Source organism: Ornithorhynchus anatinus, chromosome 12 (assembly GCF_004115215.2).
Source record: "Ornithorhynchus anatinus isolate Pmale09 chromosome 12, mOrnAna1.pri.v4, whole genome shotgun sequence".
Taxonomy (NCBI): Eukaryota; Metazoa; Chordata; class Mammalia; order Monotremata; family Ornithorhynchidae; genus Ornithorhynchus; species Ornithorhynchus anatinus.
Genome location: NC_041739.1, coordinates 5183686 through 5191477, shown reverse-complemented (window position 1 = coordinate 5191477; position 7792 = coordinate 5183686). Strand labels below are relative to the sequence as shown.

Sequence of the window (7792 nt, the reverse complement as noted above, 5' to 3'; positions counted from 1 at the left end):
GACATATTCCCTGTCCACAGTGAGCTTACAGTCGAGAACGTACAGTCTACAGTGTAGTAAGTGCTCAATAAATACTTGATCGAGTTATTGAACCGCCCTGGGTCTCCGGGACCGGGAGAAGATGGACGAAAATAGCAAGCGGCCCAAACAGCGGTGAAAAAGCGAGCTTCAGAGGAGACACAGAAAGCCAGGAAGACAGAGGTGGCATTGTAGATCAGTCAGTCGATCGTATTCATTAAGTGTCCGTATTCATTAAGTGTCCGCTGTGGGCAGAACACTGTAGTAAACACTGGGGAGAGGACAATATAACAATAAACAGACCCTTCCCCACCCACAGCGAGCTTATAGTCTAGAGGGGACACAGTGAAACAGAGCCTCAGGCTGCGTCTCTGTCTGAAAACTCCAAGTCGGAGGTTTCGGCTAGAGGAACGTGGCACGCTGAAGGCGAGGCCGACGCGGCTCCTTTTGAGCGGAAACGTTGAAGAAACTGTGAGGCAAGAAGGCCCCGCGATGACGGCTCCTGCCACGGTAACTTACCACAAACATGTCAACGCAACAAAGATCGCTGTGGGTGAAATCACAGTGCAACGGGGATTGCGGTTTCCACATTGTTTTTTTCAGCTCGCGTGTGCACAGCGATGAAATGCATCATCAGTGGCGTTTTCTCCTAGCACGAAAGACAACTATATGAAGTGCAAATCTACGGACGTACATATACGAGCCAAGCACACGTGCGTTTAGATAGTTATATATGTCTCTCTAGATAGATGTCCCCTCTCAGGGTCACATCGGGAGAGTTTCCAGTACTCTATCAGTCTCGGCTATGGGAGGGTGAGTCAAACACCGGCCTTCCCATTCCATTCCTAGCTTGGCTAGTGGCTAGCGAGTGGCAGGCCATCTGCTACAAGTCAAAACTCACCCGTGCTGGCACGGGAGAGAATAGAAGGGGCGGAGACTAGAGTTGACTGCGCAGAAGGAGGTCCTGGTAAACCACTTCCAGATTTTTTACCAAGAAAACTCTACGGATCCACTACCAGAACAGATGTAGATGGAGGCGGGGCGTCGTGGGAGAGATGTGTGTGTCGCTATGGGTCGGAAAATACGACATAAGACAAGATAGATGTACATGTGCGGGACAGGGCCCGTGTCTGATGCGATTGTCTTGTGCCTAGCACAGTATTAAGCACAATCCTTAGCACATAACATTATTATTATCACCAAATGCCATCGAGTCGTTTCCAATTCATAGCGACTCTGTGGAGATATTTTCACATAGTAAGTGCTTGGAAACTATCACACATTACTATTCTTGTTTTTAATGGTGATTATATCCTCATCAGTCTAATGCCATCTATTCATCCTCTAGACTGTAAACTCGTTCGGGGTAGAATGTATCTATCAACTCTGTTGCACTGTAATAATGGTCATTATGGTATTTGTGAAGCGCTTACAACGCGCCAAGCACTGGGTAGTCTACCAAACGCTTAGTACAGTGCTCTGAACATAGGAAACGCTCAATTAATACCATTGATAGATCTGTCAATCTCTCTTTAATAGGTGTAATACAACACACATGTACATAACATAACGTGTACTTAACGGTGGTGACGTCATAAACACAGACATGCTCGCACACACCCACACACCCACACACACACACACATCAAGGAGTATCCAAATAGTCTATAGATATTTACAGGTATTGAGAGTTTTCTCACTGGCGTGGCCTAGTAGATAGAGCATGGGCTTGGGTGACAGAAGAACCTGGGTTCTAATCAAGCCTCTGTGCCCTCGGGCAAGTCACTTCCCTTCTCTGTGCCTCAGTTAGCTCATCTGTAAAATGGGGATTAAGACTGTGAGGTCCTGGTTGGATAGGGAATGTGTCCAACCTGATTTTCTCGTACCCACACAAATGTGAGCTTGTTGTTGGGCAGGGATTGTCTCTATCTGTTGCTGAATTGCACATTTCAAGTGCTTAGTACAGTGCTCTCTCACTCACAGACCAGTAACCGTTCAACAAATACGATTGAATGAACGAATGAATGCTTAGTACAGTTCTTCACACATAATAAGCGCTTAACAAATGCCATTATTATTATTCTTATTACAAAGTGTAAATATGAATGTATTTTTAATGAACTGTACTTTCCAAGTGCTTAGTAAAGTGCTCTGCACAGTGTCAGTGCTCAATAAATACGACTGAATGCATGAATAAATAGTTGTTAGAGGGCTATACAGTCTTTCGTGGTTGACCATAAGACGGCGAAACTTGCTGTTCAGCTCTCTGAAGAACAGGCCTTGACAGCCTCGATCTCCAGGTTCTAACGGCAGGAAGAATGGGGTCATTGTTATCGATGGCCCCACGGTCATTAAAACCGGATTCCATGATGCAGGAGAGCCCGAAAGATGTAAGATCATAAAAAAGTTTCAGGATGCACAGGAAACCGGTTCTGAGAGAAAATCAGCCGCAGTAGTAGAGTAATGGTGTTTCTTGAATATGTACTGTGTGCAGAGCACTGTCCAAAACACTTGGCGTAGTGGATAAAGCACGGGCCTGGGAGTCAGAAGGCCATGGGTTCTAATCCCGGCTCCGCCATTTTTCTGCCGTGTGACCTCGGGCAAGTTACTTCACTTCTCCGGGCCTCAGTTACCTCATCTGGAAAATGGGGATTGAAACCGTGAGCCCCATGTGGGACAGGGACTGTGTTCAACCTGATCTGCTTGTATCCACCCCAGTGCTTAGTACTGTGGCATAGGGAATGTGTCCTTACAGTCCACCACAGTGCTTAGTACAGTGCATGGCACGTAGTTAACTGCTTGACAAATACCATGATTATTATTATTATTATTATTATTATTACAGAGACATTTCCTGCTCACTAGGAGCTCAAACGTTAATGAGGAAGACAGATAGAGCTTTAGTCCTAGGTAGCCGAATAATTTCTCCCTCTTCCCTCTGGATAATAATAATGTTGGTATTTGTTAAGCGCTTACTCGGTGCAGAGCACTGTTCTAAGCGCTGGGGTAGATACAGGGTCATCAGGTTGTCCCACATGAGGCTCCCAGTTAATCCCCATTTTACAGATGAGGCAACTGAGGCCCAGAGAAGTGAAGTGACTTGCCCACAGTCACACAGCTGACAAGCGGCAGATCCGGGAGTCGAACTCATGACCTCTGACTCCGAAGCCCAGGCTCTTTCCACTGAGCCACGCTGCTTCCCATGGATGTCATGGATGTCCACGACTGGCGAGTGGAAGTTCATTTCCTTCATACTGGCTGCCCTCTGGGAATCTCAGATCTACTAGAGCCCTTTCAACTCTACAGACGGAAGCACGGCGACTCAACGGTATTTTCCGAGTGCTTCCTGTGAGCAGAGCACTGTGCTGAGCACTTGGGAGAGTACGATATAATGGAGTCAGTAGATACGTTCCCTGTCCACAGGGAGCTTACAGTCTAGAGAGAAGTGCTCCCAGTCTAGAGGGGTAGCCCAGAATGACTTTGATCCAACTAGGGGAAAACAAAGAAAAAAGAGAAATTAAACACACTCAAAAAAATTCTGGAATCTAATGGGATTACAAACACTGCAAAAAATAAAAGGAAATGAAATGGAGGAACAAGAGAGGTGAAGCAGAAAAGAAGAGATTCTTCAAGCTAAAGGGAGTTAACATTAAAATCATAAAGCGTCATAGGCCTCAAACCTGTTTTACAGTTAAGCCTTCCCGCTCGGGAAACTAATGTGCTGTGTAATGGTCCAAACTGCACTAAGTCAGTTCTCTAAAGAACTAAAAATATCCTTCAGCTCGCAACCATGCGGAGAGAGAGAGGAGTCACCTTCAGTGGAAGGAGGCTACCGTTCTGAGATTTCTCCATGAAACCTTTCGGACTGGGATGACGCCAAGAGATGGCACCCGGTGGTTTAGGAAGAAATTGATGGGTTACACGGCATTCCTCTCTTTCCTCCGACGTTGCTTCTGATGGGCTGATTTCGTTCCCCCTCTAGTCGGCGGGCTCATTAAGGGCAGGGGATGTGTCTGTCGTACTGTGATATCGTACCCTCCCAGGAGCTAGGTACAGCGCTCTGCACACAGTAAAAGCTCAATAAATACGACCGATTGACTAATCGATTGACCGACTGGAACATCCTCCCTCTTTATAGCCACATATCCAGGTCCGGGTGCGTGGACTATGAAGAAGGGATTAGGAAGAAGGGAAATGAGGGTTTAATCAAGGAAGTCCTCTTGGAGGAGATATGATTTTGATAGGGATTTAAAAGTGGGGAGAGTGTGGTGGTTATATATAAAAGGGAGAAGGCCTCTTTTGTCACCTCTCTCTCTCTCCCTACAGAGTTTTCGCTCGCAGAGACCCTATCTTGTCTTGACGGCAGTGTTATCGCCTCAGAAACTGGCTCCCAGTTTGCAGTTTGAGATGCATTATTGTGTGAGGCTTTGCTTTGCCTCGTCTTAAGCCGTCGAGTCGTTCCCGACTCAAAACGACACCACGGACACATCTCTCACAGAAGGCCCCGCTCTCCATCTGCAGTTGTTCCGGTATGGATCCAGAGAGTTTTCTTGGTAAAAATCCAGAACTGATTTACCAACGCCTCCTTCCGCACAGTAAACTCGAGTCTCCGCCCTCGACTCTCTCCCGTGCCGCTGCTGCCCGGCACGGGGGAGTTTTGCCTTGTAGCCGATGACCTGCCGCTCGCTAGTCACTGCCCAAGCTAGGGATGGAATGGGTGGGTCTCTGCTTGACTCTCCTGCCCATAGCTGAGACTGGCAGAGGACTGGAAACTCTCCAGGTGCGACGCTGAGAGGGGAGAGGCTTTGTTTTATTTTGTCCTTAAAATGTTTCCCCTGCTCTCCTGGCTTCTCGTTTCTCCACTTCAGCTCGCCATAGGACAGTTGTTTGGGTAGCCTGTTGCTGTTTCCTCCCCCCTCCCGGCTTCCTGTTTCTTCACCTCAACTCTCCATAACGACAGTTGTTTGGGTAGCCTCTCGCTGCTCATTCTCTTCACGTACCCCATCCAGCGTAGCTGTTTCTGAGCTGAGCATAGCTTTCATGCTCGGGGATCGGTGATCCTCCTATCTCAGTCACGAAACCACTTCCCCCACCCCCAGTAAAAAGCAGCTGGGGAAGTAGTGTGGCTCAGTGGAAAGAGCCTGGGCTTCGGAGTCGGAGGTCATGGGTTCGACTCCCGGCTCTACCACTTGTCAGCTGTGTGGCCGTGGGCAAGTCACTTAACTTCTCTGTGCCTCATTTACCTCATCTGTAAAATGGGGATTAACTGTGAGCCCCACGTGGGACAACCTGATGACCCTGTATCAATACTTACTGTAATGATACTTACTGATATTAATCTTATCAATATACTTATACTTATCAATATACTTAAGTATTGATACAATATTGATACAATAAGTATTAATAAGTACTTATTGTACTTATTACCCTGTATCTACCCCAGCGCTTAGAACAGTGCTCTGCACATAGTAAGGAATCAATAAATAGCAGCGACTGATTGACTGAGTAGAAAATAATCAAAGAATCGGTGATATTTATTGAGTGCTTACCGTGTGCAAAGTACTACCTTAAGTTGCTTGGAAAAGTACGATGTAACAGAATCGGCAGACACATTCCCTGCTCATAACGGGCTTACAGCCTAGAGGGTGACACAGACATTAATATGAATAAATAAGTAATTTATAGTATATATTTTAAAGATATGAATATAAATGCTGTGGGTTCATGGGTGTGAAAGTGTGAAATGCCCCAAAGTCGGAGATCCAAGCAAATACCCTGCCTGGATCTCCCTGCTCACTCACTGTAAATTTCGTTATGGGCAAGGAGCTTGTCTGCTAATTCTTCTGTATTGAACTCTCCCAAGTGCTTAGTACAGTGCACATAATAAGCTCTCAGTCGATACCACTGATGGATGGAATGATTGATTGTACTGCATGTTCCAAAGGGAAACTGTGAGCCCCTCATTGGGCAGGGATCGTCTCTAGCTGCTGCCCAATTGTACATTCCAAGTGCGTTGTACAGTGCTCTGCACATAGTAAATGCTCAATAAATACTATTGAAATAATATTGAATGAACTGACTGGATTGAGAACTTGGTGTTGGGCCTTCTACCTTCACGATCCTCATCTCCTCCGTGCAGGTTCTCAGTCCTGAAATCTTCAGAATTGGACAAAGACTGGTGACTTTCTTCTAATTAATTAATTGATGTTGGTATTTGTTAAGCGCTCACTATTTTCAGAGCATTGTTCTAAGCACTGGGGTAGACACAGGATCATCGGGTTGCCCCACGTGAGGCTCACAGTCTTCATCCCCATTTTACAGATGAGAGAACTGAGGCACAGAGAAGTAAAGTGACTTGCCCACAGTCACTCAGCTGAGAGGGGGCAGATTCGGGATTCGAACTCATGACCTCTGGCTCCCAAGTCCGGGCTCTTTCCACTGAGCCACGCTGTTTCTAGCCAGGAGCCTCCTGATTCCAAACTTGTATGGAAGACTGGTCTTTGATTACCACTCTGACTTGCATCGTACTCTAAATTGGATCTTTGCTCAAGGAGAAATGACAGAATTTACATAAAAGATTGTGAGCCCGTCTTTGGGCAGGGATTGTCTCTATCTTTTGCCCGATATGTACACTCCATCCGCTTAGTACAGTGCTCTGCACATAGTAAGCGCTCAATGAGAAGCAGCGTGGCTCGGTGGAAAATGCGTGGGCTTAGGAGTCAGAGGTCATGGGTTTGAATCCCAGCTCCGCCGCTTGTCAGCTGTGTGACTTTGGGCAAGTCACTTCACTTCTCGGTGCCTCGGTTACCTCATCTGTGAAATGGGGATGAAGACTGTGAGCCCCACGTGGGACAACCTGATCAGCTTGTATCCCCCCAGCGATTAGAACGGTGCTTTGCACATAGTAAGCGTTTAACAAATACCACTATCATTATCATTATTAATAAATATCGTTGAATGAATGAATGTGAGACACAGACTGTCTCCAACCTGATTGTCTCGTATCTACCCCAGCATTTAGTACTGGGCTTAGCACATACTGAGTGCATTACAGCTAACATTATTATCCGTATTATTAATTCTTAAAAGAGAAGTAGTTAGCCTAATGGAAAGAGCATGAGCCTGGAAGTCAGAGGAGCTGGGTTCTGATCCTGGCTCAGTCACTTGGCTGCCATTCATTTATTCATTCATTCAGTCACACTTATTGAGCACTTACTGTGTGCAATGCACTGAACTAAGCAATTGGGAGAGTACACTATAACAATAAACAGACACATTCCCTGCCCACAAAGAACTTACAGTCTAGAGGGGGAGACAGACATTGACATAATTGAGTTAATTACTGTGGCTGGCTTGTAGCTTAGAGCAAGTCACTTGTCACCTCTGTGCCTCAGTTTCCTAATCTGTAAAAGCTGCAAAGCCTTTCCTCCCTCCATCTTAGACTGTGAATCCTATGTGGGACGGGGATCGAGTCCCACCTGATCATCTGATATCCACCGCGGTGTTTGGAACATAGTAAGGGATTAACAAATACCATAATTATTATAAAAGTCCTGATTGTCAAGTACACATCTCATGAGAGGATAAGCTCCTTGTAGGCGGGGAATGGGTCTCTTGTTTGTAATAATAATAATGAAAATAATAATGTTGGCATTTGTTAAGCGCTTACTATGTGCAGAGCACTGTTCTAAGTGCTGGGGTAGGTACAGGGTCATCAGGTTGTCCCACGTGGGGCTCACAGTCTTAATCCCCACTGTACAGATGAGGCCAC

General features: G+C 46.1%; 1 long non-coding RNA gene across 1 annotated transcript; it reads left to right on the top strand.

The window, feature by feature from the left end:
• The first annotated feature begins 341 nt into the window (after positions 1-341).
• Positions 342-4554, top strand: LOC114815603. Its single transcript, XR_003763402.1, has 3 exons — positions 342-528; positions 622-731; positions 4345-4554. It is a non-coding gene; the product is annotated as an uncharacterized LOC114815603 (long non-coding RNA).
• The last annotated feature ends 3238 nt before the right edge of the window (positions 4555-7792 follow it).